Raw genomic sequence first — 16,662 nt, 5'->3', positions numbered from 1 at the left:
GCCCGTGCCTGCCAGGAGCTATTTCTGAGCAGACAGCCAGGAGTAACCCCTGAGCACCGCTAGGTGTGGCCCCAAAACAAAACAAAAAAATAAAATAAATAAACTGTATATCATGCTGAATCATGGGTTGAATGAGTCCACCAGGTTGGTGGAGAGTTACTGGCATTTAGTAGGGGGTGATGTGTGTGTGAGAGAATACACCTCAGGTTATTTCGAAAAAAAAATAAAAAGGAAAAATAATTAGGCTCAGCATTTAAAAATACTTTTAATTAAATCACCATGAAATACACAGCTAAAATGTTGTTCAGCATTGAGTTTTAGTCATACAATGTTCCAATACCTATCCCTTCACCAGTGCACATTTCCTATCACCAGTGTCCAGTTTTCCTCCTTCCTCCCCCTCAGCCTGCCTCTATGGCAGACATTTTTTTCTCTCTTTCTCTCTCTATCACATTTTGGTAGGCATAATAGTTTGCAATACTTTACTAAAAGGTTATCCTGAACATAACTTACTCAATTCTTGTCTAAAGTAATCTTTTCCAGCTATCATTGTTATGTGGTTCCCTTCTCTGTCCTAACCCACTTCCCTTGACCCAACCTTGTGCCAAGCTTTCTAATGTGGACCAGTCCTTCTGTCCTTCAGTCTTCATTTATTGATTTAGGATGTTATTGACACTCTTTTTTTTATTATCCACAAATGAATGTAATCATTCTATGTCTATTCCTCTCTCTGACTCATTTCACTTAGCATTATACACTGCATATTCATCCATGTATAAACAAATGTTATGACTTATTTTTTTCTTAACAACTGCATAGTATTCCATTTGTAGCTGTACCGTAGTTTCTTTATCCATTCAAAGCAAGCAACTTGCTTCATATTTTTTTCTAAGTGTTATCAGATATCTTTACTACCTAAGCTTGAGAGGACATAGATCAAATTCTTTCAAGATATGCAGCTAGGCACTCCTATGTGCCCCTTATTAGACACATATACCCCTGTTGTCTCTCTTGAGTTGAGCAGGTTGACAAACTTCCAGTGAAGATATTAACATTGTATAAAGAATCCCTTTGTGCCATGAGTTGTTTTCTGGAATAAAAACGATTGTATTCTTAGCTCAGAAGCTGCAGCCCAAATTATGTAAAGACAAGACAAAATTTTTACTTAATACCTCATTAGATACTTTTTAAAAAAATTTATTGTGGTCAAAGTGAATTACAGTTATTTCACTGAAAATTTTAAGGCACATAGTGACAATGAATGAGGGCATTCCCACCACTATTGTTGTCTTTCCTCCTTTCCTGTTCCCAGCATGCATCCTATATCTCCCTCCTTTACCCCTAATAATGCTAGTGTGACTATTCCCCACTTGTACCGCTTTTGTAAATTGGGTATCAATTCTGTTGTTGTTGACTATGGGTTTGATGTTCAAGTCTGATCATTTTTTATTTCCACTAAATATTCGTTCAACTGTCTGGTCTTGGTACCATCCATTTTCCCCTCAAATTGTGAGGCTGAACAAGATGATTCTAGTAATGTGGTTCTGTTGGAGATATACAAAAAGATAAGGAAGAAGAAAAGAAAAACAAAAACAAAAGCAAAAGGAAAAAAGGAACTAGGAGGAGTCTGTCTAGGTGTTATAAATTTCCCTTTAGAAGGAGAAAGGGAAAAAAAAGAAGATATGGGTAATAAAACAAAGCAAAACAAACAAACAAACAAAAAAGCAAAACAAAAAACAATAATGCAGTAATAAAAGTACAAAAAGAACAAAAAAGAATAAACCAAAAACAAAACAAAACAGAATGAAACAAACCTCATTAGATACTTTAATCTTTTCATTCAGCAAGTTCATCTTTCCCTCAAATCATAGTTTTGTGTTGCATGTATGTGTACTGAAATGTTCTTTTATTAGTGAAGGGAAAAGAATAAAAATGAGGGAAGTCTGTCTTGTAACCTCTCTTTATAGAGAATATCAGCTTCACTTTGGAAATGAACAATAGAAAAATAGATTGTCCAAATTGGTGGGCAGAGTGTCTTGAGAAATATTAATTTTAAAAGATCAGGAAAAAATCTTAAAATAAGCATGATATCTGGATATCAACTGGATTGGAAAAATTAACAAGAATTAAAATAAACAAGAGATGTGACAAATATTATATATCTCAACTCCTTATCTACAGGAGGTTGGACTAGTGAATGAGCTCACACACATCCTTCAACTAAAGGTTAATCACTGCTTTCCTAAAACACCAAGTCGGTTGTTTCAATCATGCTTCTTTATTGTTAATTTTCTTGGGCACAAAATTTACTGTAATTGCTTTTCTTAAATAGTGTTTCCTCTGGCCCTCTCCAGGGGGAGAGGATACAAATGTACATTTAGAAACCCCAGGAGTTGCTTTTAGGTAGGGACATTAAAAATACCCTGCTAATAAAAAGATTTTTACAACCTTGTTCTTGAGTTTAGGTTACTTAGTGGTCATTGATCATTGGTCTAAAGGATTTCTTCTTGGTCTGGGGTTACAACAAGTGATAGAGGTGGAGTTGTTACTTATTGGATTATCAAACCATTATAATCTTCCAAACTTTTCATACAATTATATTCTTATGTTTGTTAAGGCACCATTTGAATATAGTATGTCCAAAGCAAGACATGGTAGAAGCAAGTCTAGAAACAGTCCAGAAGACATACCTTATACTTTACATAAATAAAACAGCATTTTAGATATAGCTTGAATTATTTACATGTATATTTCTTGAATAGGTCCCATTAAACCTGGGGAAGTTTGGGGGGCATCATAGACCATTGTGCATCCCTATAGGTTTTAATAAGACTTTAATTCAGCTCTTGTAACAGGAAATGTATATATAAGAACCTACTATGAAAGATCTGTTTATAATTTTTAAATATTGTCCGTAGGAGTTTATTATAAACTAAGTTTATTATACACCTAATTTTAGTTGCATAAACTTTTAAACTTAGAAAAACTAAGTTTGCTATTCTAGTAAATTTTAATATCCTCTATATCCTATTAGAATATAAAATATATTCTAATATATATTCTATATATTTTATATAATATAGAATACATTCTATTAAAATTGCAATATATTCTATATAAGATAGAATATATTTTATTACAATTCTACTTTTATTTTGGTTACAGTTATAGAGAAACCAGGTATTGAAGAAAAGAACAGTGCTTTTTTTCCCCTTGGTAAAAAAAAATGTCCTGCAAATGTTCCTTCTGGCTTTGCTTTATTTTTGTTTTTCTCTCTCACTGTTTTTCATTGTACATCATTGATTAATGTTGTCGACTGTTAATCAATACTAGCAGCCAGGGTAGTAGAGATATTATTGAATTATAAATGATCCTCAAGCATACATTCCAAGGAGCAATCACGTTTAGTGCTTTTTTTTTTTTTTTTGGTTATCACAATGTTGACAACTTTGATATCAGGATTTTAATATCCGGTTGGATAATGAAATTTCTACCTAACACAGATTTTCTCTGTCTTTGTACTATAATAACTAAATATTTCTTCAGGTTGTTGAATGGCAATTTTTCATGGCCTCTTTTCATATGGAGATTCTTAGAGGGTTTTTATTCTCAAGTCTTAGGAGTTTATAGACTGGAGGATAAAGGAATAATGAAAAGAAGGTTATGTGAGAAATTAAACAATGTGTTTGTTTAGCATTCCAGTTGGTTCTTAAAGCCAGGTAGTAGGCTGTAGGTTATGTGTGGGCTGTAGGTCTTTCATCAGCAGTTGACAGAAACCTTGACAAGAATCTAGAAAAAGAAAGTGCCTTTGTAGAGGTGAACATTGGTGAAATGTTCTGAGAGCAGTTTGCTGATAAGATTGTTCCATGGGAACACAGAGTGAGAGTATCACAGGATCTCAAACACATAGGAATTATGGCAATTGCTCGGACTCAGAAGGGACATAACTCTTCATCCATTAGTTTTGCTCTTTCTTGGTTTGTGTAGATTTCCTAGGATTCAGTTTTTAAGGGTTCCCCCTAAATTGTGTTTTATTTGTTAATTAAATGAGAACCATATATGTCAACTTTTTAAAGATCATTTTGGTATGGGTGTAGAGCCAATTTTGATATTCTTAAATTTATCTTTGAATGACAAGCCTATGTTTTCTAATGTTTATGGTAATAAATATTATTGGTATTAGTAAATAATAAGCTAAGCATCAGCTGTGCTTAGCACCTCAATGTAAGCTTTGCTTTATCTCCACCTCACATTTTTTGGCAACGATTTTATTATTTACTTTACTTTTTTGGTTGGGGGGGGCTTAACTTAATGGTGCTCAGGGGTTGCTTACTGGTTTAGCACTCAGAAATTGCATCTGGTGGAGCTAAAGGGACCATATGATATACTGAGGATCAAGCCTCGATTGGCCAGGCCACATGCAAAGCAAATACTCTACCCACTGTAAGTCACTCCAGCTTCCTAGCACATGTTTTTATTGCATTTATAGACATTACTCATATACATACATCTAATTTCTTGAATTACCTACTGCTATCTATGACTCAAAGACCAACTTATCTCTTCTGTTGTTTCTCAAAAGAAGGTTTCATAGCCCTTTTCACAATAAATGTTCATTGACTGAAGGGTAAAAGAAAAATAAAACAAAACAGGGGCACTGGTTTTTATTTTATTTTATTTTTTTTTTTTTCAAAAAATATGGAACGCTTCACGAATTTGTGTGTCATCCTTGCGCAGGGGCCATGCTAATCTTCTCTGTATCGTTCCAATTTTAGTATATGTGCTGCCGAAGCGAGCACTGGTTTTTATTTTTTTTTTTTAGTCTTTCCAGAAGCAGTTAAGAGGAATAGAGTTGACCTTGACTTTCATTGCAACCTATGGAATGCAACCGTGAAATTTCATTGCAACCATGGAATGCAACCCATCATGAATGGAAAAGAACTGCTTAGGGTAAATGATTTTAGTATGGCAATATGTCTTCTCAGTCAAGAATAGGAGTTTTGGACACACAATCAGAAAAGCTTAATTAAAATTATAAGAAATAATGTTATAAAACCCCAAGAAACTATAAGTTGCCCCATTGACACACATATAGATGCAGTATATATCTACAGATATAGTAGAATAAGAACGTTTAGTAGAAATTTTTAGGGGTTGAATTTAGAAACTGAACTTGCTTGGTGAATCAGAAACATGACTTAAAAATTCATATGTAGGCTGGTTTCTCTAATTTTGCATTTCAATGCTCTATCATAGTAGACTCCAAAAACAGTACTTAAGATGACAATGTCTTGACAAAATACTCTAATTTATCCATTTTATTTTTAATTACTCATGCTATTGTGATCCAATACTTATGTCCATTAGAGTTGACTGAAATAGCCAACTGAACACCATAGACTTCTGTTACAGGCCTCTTTCATTGAGTATGATTCTGCAATTTACTTTTTTTCTATTCAAGCCACTTTACTATTATATTATAATGCCCACAATGTCAGTTTGTTTTAGGAAAAGAACCTGGATGCTTGAGACACAGTAGATGATACTACATGTGGTAGACTCCCTTATAGTGCTCACTACCATATTGCTTTAGTACTCTAGATGTGAAAATCATGATTGTTCTAAAATGCTCCATACACAACCTAATCCCAGAAACTCTTATTTATCAAAATTTACTTTCATAATTGATGAAGTTCCTAGAAATTGGAAAACCTTCCCTTCTGATGTACAGCCCCATATTGTTATGGTGCTCAGACCCATTCTGTAAGTGTCAGTCTTTCAACTGCAACCTGTGAATAGATCTCCAATGTCTGTCTATGTGTGTGTATGAGTATGTATATGGTGGACTCCTCTATGTCTGTCTAATTTTTATTGTACATAATTCCTGCCCATATTGTATATAATCCCTATTATATATAATATCCCCCATCTACCTATTACCTTACAAATCCTTTTCTATTCTCTTACTCCCTCAACCCTAATCCATTATCTCTCCTTATTTAACCCTTTTTACCCTCAGTTCTTAACTCCACAGGAAATGGAAACTTCTCCTTGCCTCAGCAAGCTACCAGCTGGCTTCAAAAGTGAAAAAGGACAACCTGTCAGACAGCCACACCTCACCCCTCACCCTGGAAAGAAACTGCAGCCACCTTTCCTGCTGACTCATTCTATGAAGTCCTTTTTTCTCCCACCTCCTCTCACTGTGGGATATTGCTTGCTACTGGATTCAACTCCAAAGAGACCCTCAGCTCGAGGATACAATCTGATCCCTGACTTTTGCGAACCATTTCTCAGACTCCACAAGATCACAATGTGGGATGAAGCTGTACTCTGGATTTTATCCCACCCCAGACTATCTCAAAAGACATATTTTCTGTGTATGTTTCTGTAGATGAATTTACTAGTTATAATTATTAGTGTTTATTTCAATGTGTAGAGGTAGCTTCTCCCATTACCCCCCTTTTTATCTGCTTAGTAGGGGATTCTAGTAGAAAAGTCTTTTTGGTATCTGAATTCAGGTTAGAAACAGGATATAGAGATTGTTTAGCTTGTTATTTTTACCCCCAAATGCACCAGTAGTATCATATGGCATTGTACCTTTTTGCTTGGGCACACTAAAATGGGGAAATTTTGCATATGGAAAGAAGTTGTTATCTAATAGGGATAAGAACCCATAAATTTTATAGTGCGGGGGTGTCTTTCACCCTGAACATTTGTCATGGGGACTTGACTTAACTCTATTGATCAGACACCGATAGTCAAATCCTGAAACTCGGATTCCATGGTTTTCTGCACCAGTATCAGGAATCAAACTTTCTCGGGAGGAAGCTCTAATGTGGTCCCATCACCAACTTGCTTCAGAGTAGGTTCATATAACACTCCGACAATGAGAAAACAACAACAACTTGCTCTAAAAGCAGGTTTCCCTGCCTTGGCACCTAACATTGAAATGAAATCAGAAGATGCTCTGTGACACCCCACCCCAACTTCAATTTAGGATCTGTGCAAAAACAAAGATCTCTAATTACATAAAACTGACTATGATAACTGTAATTAAGTAGAACTTTTTCTGGAACCATAAATAACAACTTTGGGGTTGGACAATTAATATGCCTGGAACCTGTAGTTGGTTTTATGAAAGCATACTTCATGGGTGGTTTATTTATTTTTTTCTTTTTCTTTTTAGGTAAAGAGTATTTCCTTTCTAATCTTCCCAATGTTTACTTTGACAATGCAAACAAACAAACAAAAAAACTTGCCATACCTTCCCCTTTAAAATTTTTATTTATCTTCTAGATAGGGGTTCCTGCTTTTTTCATAGAATCTTGGAACATGAATCACTTTTTTTTTATCTCATATTTCCACATCTTTTTACAAATTAAGAGGAAAAAATGTGGATGGGCCCAGGGGCCAAGTGGTCTCAGGTGCATTGGGTGGAAAAAAAAAGTCAGAATTAAATACCCAAGTCAAAGTCAATGACCCAAACAATAACAAGCTAAACACTTGTCACTGAACTGGTAGACCAGGGGACTAAGGTTTGGGGTATAGGATGCATGATAGGAACTTTGGAAGAGGGAGGTCAACACTGGTGGTGGGAATAGCTCTAATTCGTCATCACTATATGCCTAGAATACCACTATGAAGGATTTGTAATTCACAATGATTTCAATAAAAATTTTTTAAAATGCATGGAAAGCACCTTAAGAGGCAGCATAATTAAACACAATAGACTTTCTTCCACTACTAAGACTGGGTAGGTTGAATGGTTTCTTTTGTTTGCATTTGGAAAAAATTCTATTGTGGATTTAGAGATTGGGAAGTAGCCAGATTGAAAAGTCCTTAGTTAGGGGGAAGCTAGTGGGAAAAGTGTTTAAGAACTGAAAAGCTGACTGTGGGAGTTTAAAAGGCAATTTTAATGAAAAGGTAGAAAGTTTAGGGAATATGAAAAAGCTGCCAATGAGAAGTGCTGTCAAAAGAATGATGACTGCAGAGGCCAAAATCAGACAAAAATAATAGAGGCAGTAAAGGGTGAGAAAATTGTTGAACACTTGAAAAGACAATTCTACTAACCTAACACTGCCTTTCCTACTAATGGCAAAGACCAAGGTCATAGATGGGATTATGTTTTATAGAAGCATCAATATAATGAGATGCTATGAGGTTTTTATGGCTCCTGAACATGTTTGCTAATGACAAGTGTCTGATTCTGCAATCCCAAGGCACAAATTGCCTGTTAGTTAACAGACTTTTATAATCTAATCATCCTGATGTCCCTGTACGAAAATTCTCCAAAGCTTTCTTTCTTCCATGTCGTAGATGCTTAGGCATCTCAATACTGAAATAAAAAATTTAAAATACCCAAACTTAAAATGTTCTATATCACATATATATAATAATCATTATATCATCTAACTTCTTTTAAGCTATAGTTAAATTGTCATTGCTGATTAAAAATCAAACTAGGTAAACTATTTAGGCTTCCATATTTGAAATGTGTATGGTTATTTATGTTTTTGAATTAACTTAGTGGCTTCTCCAAATCCCATTTTCTGGCATATGAAGGAATATTTCTATACTTAATAAAATGAAACTAATCATCACTTACTGTACTTACACATTTGGATTGATAATGCAAAATGAGTTTTGACCTTTTAAAGCTTGTGATCTAGTGAATATCTTTCCTGACACATTAGATTAGGATGAATTGAGAATCAAACTTGGGAATGTATTTCTTGTATCAATTTGCTTCTAAATCATTCAGAAATTGATCCTCCAGGCCAATATAGTGTCCATTTCTCTGAAATGAGAAGATTTCATTTCTCTTGGCAATTGGGGACCATTAGCTCAAATAGAAAATAGCAGAAGGAGGAAGATTAGTATTTCACATCTAAATAACAGCTTTCATAGCAGCAGAACTATGTGGTGATCAAGTGATCAAAATCACTTTTACATTCCAAGTGATCTTTGTAAAGCCAAGGTCGGACATTGATCCTAATTTTTGGAGGCTTTCTCTATAGAAAATGATTTGACCTTTATAAGAAGATGCTATTGTATAGTCCTGTATTTGGAAATCTATAAACTCAGCATGTTGATTTCCAAGATTACAAATTAAAGTCTGCTTAAGTTCTTATACTATGTCATCTTTGGCCAATATAAGCATCCTATCCTGAAATTTTATGCCTTTTTTAAATTAAGAAATAAAAGCAGGGGCTGGAGTGATCGCACAGCCTTAAGGCATTTGACTTCCACGCTGCTGACCGGGGACGAATTTGGGTTCAATCCCCAGCATCCCATTTGAACCTGCCACGATCCATTTCTGAGCACAGAGCCAGGAGTAACCCCTGAGCCCCACAGGCTTTGACCCAGAAATCAAAAGAAAAAGAAAAGAAAAGAAAAGAATGAAAAAAGAAATAAAAGCATCTTCTCACACTGTCCAATTTGTTAGGGCATCTCATTTTAAAACATACTGTAATCTTCAGTAGAAAATAGAGCTGTTTCTATACATTCTGATTTCATTTCAATAGTGTCATTGAAACTGGTATTAATCTATTTGTTCTCGTCTATTTTGTAATACATTATTCGTTTTATTTTTGAGATTAGAGGAAATGAAAATAAAATGAAACATAACCTAAACAACTTTTCAACTAAACCAACTGCAATTTGTCATTTTGAAATTTCATTCCCAAACCCCAAAAGTGCTATTTTTTAACTAGAAACATTATATGAAAGTCAAGAAGCAGTCAAGTTATAAAACTTTTTTGAAATATGCAATATTAACTTAAAACTTGGAGTTTAATAGCAGAAATCAGCAACATGGGGTTTGCAATCAATGTAGCCAAAATAAATATATGCAAAGAAATGCATGCAAATCACTCATAGCTACAACTCCCTAAATGTGGGAATAATTTGATATATCCCACAGGTCAAGTTGGAACCCAGAAATGAGACCTTAACATTTTCTAACCTTGAAGGTGAAATTTATGACCTATTTTAGTATGCATTTGATCTTGTAGGAAATAAATCAATTATATTTATATATATAATTTAATATATATTTGCTTATATCTTACCAGCTTTTGGTAGCATGAACCCATGTGAAAGTTTCTAACCTTTCAGCGTGAAGTTGGATGAAGAAGAAACTTCCAAGAAAAATAGAATGGGAGCTCAGAGTAGCTGCAGATACTTCTAAACATGTGCTCTGGGTTGCTAAATATATATATATATATATCAAGTTCAGAACTGATGTATCCATTTTATCACCAGTATCATTTCATGTCTATAAGCCCTCACATATAAGCATCCCCCTTGGGTTAGGCGTGAGGCCAGGGGTCAGAGGATCAAGTTCAGTAGCTCGTTCTCAATGTGGCACCAAGGGTTGAAAGTTTCATCTAAGAAGTTCACAGTTCAGGAAATGGCTGCTACTCCTGGTGGATTCATTATACTAAAAGTAGATACAATTGCTTGATGAGTTTCTCAGCACTTAACTCTTGCCTCTGCACACTTAATGAAGGCCACACAAATTAATGAGTGCAACTTGTAAATGCTGAATAAGCTCAAAGTAGTGTGAAAGAGGTGAAGAAGGCGACAACAGTGCTTTTTGAGTAACAAAGAGAGCTGCTTCTATTAGAATTGGCTTGGGGAATTACAAGCAGCTGTGAAAATGTGACAATTATATTGCCTCACATTTTGAGTTAATTATGTTTCAAATTCCAGTTGAGGAAAATCCAAGTCACTTATGAAGATGGTTACACTGAGCTTAAAAGAGACTGAGATCTCTAGATATAGAGGTCTGATTTTGTCATCCAGATGGGAGCAGAAGTCTTCCATACAACACAAAAACACCAAGGGGAGAGTAAATGAACTTGAAAGGAGTCTATAGCTAATCCCATGACAATATATTCCAAGGGTGGAGAAACCCTGGATCTCTTAGGCCAAGGGGATTCCCTTTTCAAATGACCCCAATTTTTACCGTGCCTATGCAGGAGGGGAATGGGGGAGGGGGTGGAGAGATAGCATGGAGGTAAGGCATTTGCCTTTCATGCAGAAGGTAATCGGATCGAATTCTGGCATCCCATTTGGTCCCCTGTGCCTGCCAGGAGCAATTTCTGAGCATGGAGCCAGGAGTAAGCCCTGAACACTGCCGGGTGTGACCCAAAAACCACACACACACAAACACACAAATAAGCACAAAATAATTTTTTTCTTCTCTTATCTAGTTTTTACACCTGAAGCAAAGTTAGATGCAGGTGGTTTTAAATCAAACTTTTCAGTTGGGCTTTACTATTACTCACCCCCATCCGAGGCCCAGGACTGAGACTTTGTTGCAAATTTTTTTTCCCAAAGACCTCAGCCTCCTCAGAGATTGATGGAGGACTTGATTGGAAACAAACCAGGAAGAAAAAGTTTATCTAAATGGACTGATTTTCTGAATTACGACCTTCAAACCGGACTTGGATTTTGACTTTTGAAACTTCGGACTTTGGCTTAGATGACCTTAGCTTTGAATACCCAGACAGCGCTGCCTGAGCATCAGCAGCAGAAGCGGTGGCAGCAGGCGGCGGATCACTTGCAGCAAGAAGCACAGGACTGCTCCCTCCTGGCACAGGCTGCTTTTGCTGCGTCATATATTCTTAAATATAATATTTCACATTATAGATATATACATTACACATGTAAATAAGAATTAAATTTTAGACATAATGTTATTGCATTCTTTAATAAACTATAGCATAACATACACTGATATGCATTGATAAACTGATATTTGTGTTGTTCATTAATTTGTGTGCACATTGTGTGTGCAGTATTTGCTTAATTGTGGTAGTCTGGGATTGAGCCATAGTAGCTTCATGGTGAAACTGTAACTTGAGACAGCCTATATTTGAGGTGCACAAATTGATACTTTTCGACATACATCTATAGCTATGAAACTGACCCTACCTTCAGGATAACAATCATACCAATAATCCTCCAGAGTTTTCTCATTCCCATCCTAAATCTTCTCACCTCTGCTCTTAGGAAGCCATGTGTATTCTTGCTTTCTCTATAGATTAGATTTTACTTTCTCCAATTTTTTTTTTGTTTTTGGTTTTTGGGCCACACCCTGTGATGCTCAGGGGTTACTCCTGGCTATGCTCCCAGAAATCGCTCCTGGCTTGGGGGACCATATGGGATGCCAGGGGATTGAACCTCAGTTCGTCCTAGGTCAGACACATGCAAGGCAAATGACTTACCATTGTGCCACCGCTCAGGCTCCTACTCTCCAAATATTACTCAGTAGAACTTTTTTGTTATTTATCCTGGCTGCTCTGGATAGTTCCAAATAATTCTTTTCTTTGTGAGAAACTATTATTTCATTGCATGGATATATTATATTCATTTTCTTCATTCACTTGCTAATGGAAATTTTGGCTTTTGTCAGTTTTTGAATATTTCCATAAAGTTAATGAAACATTTAAAAATACAGTAAACTGCGCAATTTAATGAGCCTTGACAGGCAAATATACCTGTGAAACCAGTGTCAGAGAACATTTCTATCCTCACATTTTTATGCCTCTTTGCACTTCATTCCACTACCACCCCATTCCCAGGTTCCAATAGATCTGTCTTCTCTCACTAGAGAAAATATTTTCAAGAATTTTAGTCTGCATAAGGAATTTTAAAATTCACCCATGTTATTGCATCCATGAGTATTTTTATTCCATTTCATTTCTGAATACTAGTGCATTGAATAGTAGTCCTTGACCATTATTTTTTTTTTTTCAATTAATGGAATGCACTGGGTCATTTCCAGTTCTTTGTACCATTATCATTGCCCAAGGTATTCTGCAAGTTTGTCAATTAAGGTGAAATTAAGAAAAGGACACATTTATCTCAAGACACAAAAGTATGAGATTGTTTATTTGAACCTTTCCAAATATATGCCTAGAATTTAGGATAGATGCAAGTAGAGAAGATCAAGTTGAACAAAGGAGTCACTATGCATTGAAAAGCTAAAGGAAACTTAAAACAATTTGAAAAGAAAAAAAAACAGAAAAGGAGTTCACTATTTTCTGATCTTGCTTATTTTCTGGCTGAGAAGCAAGAATGTTATTTTTATATCTATCTTTTTGGAGGAATTATCATAAGTCAAAAATTGTATAACAATAGTATCCTTAGGGTTGAATAAAAATGAAAGTCAATGGTCCTAGTTCAATATTGAGTTAGTCCAGAATAGAAATCACTTTGAATTAGTCCAGAATAGAGATCACTTACCTGTATCCCATTCTCTGCAGTACTGAACCTGATAAGGTATCAGCAAGGCAGGGACAGGCAATGCATAAACTGCATCAGATAAAAAAAAGTAGATGTCAGATTAAATGGGAAAATAAACCCACACCTCAACTCAATAACTTGGAGAAGAGTTTGGTATAGAGAGAAGGAAGTGTAGGTGAAAAAATAGATGTCGGAAAAAATATTGGATGCTGGGAAGAGTGATTCAGACAGTAAAATCAAACATATAAGAGGCTGAATTGTAAATGCAGAAGACTTGGCAGTTTTATATGCCTTACTAATAAAGACTAGCTGATAGAAACAAAATTCCATTTATTATACAGTTCTTGCAAATATGTTAGTTACCTTTTACAGACGCAATGCTCATATTATTCCATGTCTAGGAACATTTAAGCTAAAAGGCTACATAGACTTGTATTTAATTAAAAGTATTTATTTTGTAGCTAACAGGAGAGAAAAGTCAATTAGTGATTCTCTATTCTACACAACAGGACAGACAGAGAAAAATGAAGAGTCCTAGATTCTCTGAGGCATTGACTTATTGATAACTTTTTTGCAAGAACCTAAAAAATTTTTTTCTATTGTCATTCAGTACTGAATCTTTATTTCAAGTGGGAGGTGGCATTTCCTTTTAGAGCCTAGCACTAAACATTAGGGGTAAGGAAATTCAACTACAAAACATACAGGGTATAAACAGATGTGCATTACAGCATTTTCAATGGAAGGAGACTTGAGGGATAGCTTAATTGCTTCACCCCACTGTGTGGAGCCTGAAAGGATTACTGTAAAGTGCTTCATGAATATTTATTAAAGTGGTAAATAAGAACAAGGAGATGGGTCTCTATAGATCTCAATGCAGTAATATCCCGGGAGAAGGGAAAACTGGTCGAAAACTGTAAAGCTCTTATTGCTGTGTGTGTCAGAGACCCAAATTATTCACAAATGGTGCAAGGAACCATCACTTCTCCCCACACCGCCTCAAATCACAGTTATGCTTTATTACCTACTCCATCCTCATTTCGTTGTTGACAATCTCATTGTCTATGGAGTTGCCCAATTTTCTTTCTCAGACTTAGAGGGTATCTCTTTTCATGTGCCAACTTAGCTTTGGCAAGTAAGTCTCCATTTCTGCTGATTCTAAAATTGGTTTGGCAGAAATATAGTTCTTTGATCATGGTGTTGATTGCCTTTCCTCATACCTCTGATCTTCCCCCAGTCCTGACAACTCTCTCTTGCTTTTTTCGTTGTCTGCAGGCCCTAATAGACCGACAGGTCTTGTTGGTTCTACTGTCCCCTCTAAAAATTCCATTTCATTATATGCCATTTTGGTGCTGAGATAGTAATAAATATATTTGATGAATGATTCTCCCAGATAAAATCTTACAATTTCTCAGGTATTCTTGCTGTTTTGATACATAGTCAATCCGTTTAATGTGCTGTTTTAGGCTATTTGAGTGTTGTTCATGGTAATAGAACCTTACCAGAGCTCCACTCTACCAACATTTATAATTTCCAATAAATTCTGATGCAATTGTAGATTCTGTTTATTTTCCCATTTACAACAGAGTCACAGTTTTAAGTCACCTTTCCTTAGACATTGTTTTTTCTTAAATGCTGGAAGGATGTTAAAAATTAGAAAAATCCTCTAGATAAATCGAGGTTAGATATGTCTTTATTTTCCCAGGTCATGTCTAAGATTAACAAGTTCTTCTACCTAGAACTCATGGATTTACTTTCTTCAATCTATTTCAAATTTAAAGACCAATGAAAGGGACAGGAGACAATAAGAGGTTAAGGTAGAGCTCAGAGCCAGGAATAGCCTCTAAGCACTGCTGGTTGTACGTCCTTCCCCCAGTGAAGATGAACAATGTTGTATATAATTTTTTTCTACAAAATATTAAAAAGGATACTTTGTTGTTTATACTACAAATGTCTGTAGTTCCTAGTATGTAACCATTTCTTTAAGGATTTAGTGTGGTTGAGTTTAGTGAGGACACATTTTTGAGTCATTAGATTCTTCCATTCACCCTTCCTGTTTCAGTGGTTTTCAAAATTACAGTGGTTCCTTCATCAGATCTTTGCCAAATCATGTAGCAAGCAAGGACTTAGGATTGTGGATCCTAAATATTTTTTGGTATATTGATTTTATTAGGAAATAGCCCTAACTCCATAGTTCAATATTAGTCTTTGATTGTTTCCCAAGGCATGACTCTATTAGCACTTTCCCTCACCTCCGAAAGTTATTTGAATCAGGATTTATTTCCAAAACAATTTTGTTTTGAAATCTCCAATCCTCAGTCTGGGTTCCTCCAAAGTCTCTGCTGTTGCTTATTTCCAAAACATCTTGAGAAGACATGGTCTGTAAGCACTGTTTACACTGTTTCTAGACTGTCACACTGTGGTGTCTGGGTGGTGTAAAATAGGGCATGGCCACAAATCTAGCCTACTTTGCCCATCTTGCTTTTCACACACTGCAGGGATTTCCAGTTTGACAGGCAAAATTTGTAGCAGAAAAATTTCCTTTGTATTATTTTTATTTCATGAAGTTGGTTGGCCCAATTTTTGTGAACCTTGGGATTTTTAGGGGAGGTTTGAGAACAGTGCCCTTCACTTTCACACATCTACTCTGTGCTTCTCTGCAACTCCACTAGTTCTTAATTATTATCTAGGAGACACGTTGTGTGTCTGGCATCCACAGAATTTTTATTTGGTGGGGGCACAGCTGAGAATGCTTAGGGATTATACTCCTGGAAATGCTCAGGGGACCATATGGGGTGCCAGATGGTTGGATGCATGCAAGACAAGTGACCTTGTCTTGTCTATCTTGTCTACCATACTATCACAAAACAATAAAATTCTTACCTATGGTTTTTTGTAACAGCACACGACTACTTGGGATATTTCTGGAGACTAAAGTCAATGCTTGAATTTTATATTAAGCATGATCATACCTATACTTTATCACTGATTATTTTTTCCAAACTTATGCTGACGATCACTGCTGCACTGTGTTCTGGTTGGATTATGTGCTATCTGCTTTTCTAATTTCTAAAATGTGAGGAGTGAGCTGTGGTAAGGAAAAATTGATTTAAAACATAAATGCTTAGCTGAGTTGTAAATTCTAAAAAGGCATGTGAGCATGCACCTTGCAGCCATCACTTCTGTTTTCCATTAGTATGGGATGCTGTATACTTGTCATGGCTCTAATTGAATGGGGGAGGCTGCAGTACTGGGGAAAGCATGACAACATTCTGTTCCTGCAGTAGCCTCACAACAGCTTGCAGTGAATTTCTACCAGTTCACACCCATGTCCAATTAAAAATACCCATGTTTATCTCTAAGCAAAATGTACACTTACAGATGTTATGCCTTTGTTATTAGAAATGTTGC

The 16,662-nt window shown here is 35.7% G+C and overlaps 1 non-coding gene across 1 annotated transcript; it reads right to left on the bottom strand.

The window, feature by feature from the left end:
* Positions 1–4,692: 4,692 nt before the first annotated feature.
* Positions 4,693–4,799, bottom strand: LOC126014991 (U6 spliceosomal RNA). Its single transcript, XR_007497903.1, has one exon. It is a non-coding gene; the product is annotated as a U6 spliceosomal RNA (small nuclear RNA).
* Between the last annotated feature and the right edge of the window lie 11,863 nt (positions 4,800–16,662).

Source organism: Suncus etruscus, chromosome 7, assembly GCF_024139225.1.
Source record: "Suncus etruscus isolate mSunEtr1 chromosome 7, mSunEtr1.pri.cur, whole genome shotgun sequence".
Classification (NCBI taxonomy): Eukaryota; Metazoa; Chordata; class Mammalia; order Eulipotyphla; family Soricidae; genus Suncus; species Suncus etruscus.
The sequence above is the reverse complement of the archived record's forward strand: the minus strand, read 5'-3'. Positions and strand labels throughout refer to the sequence as shown.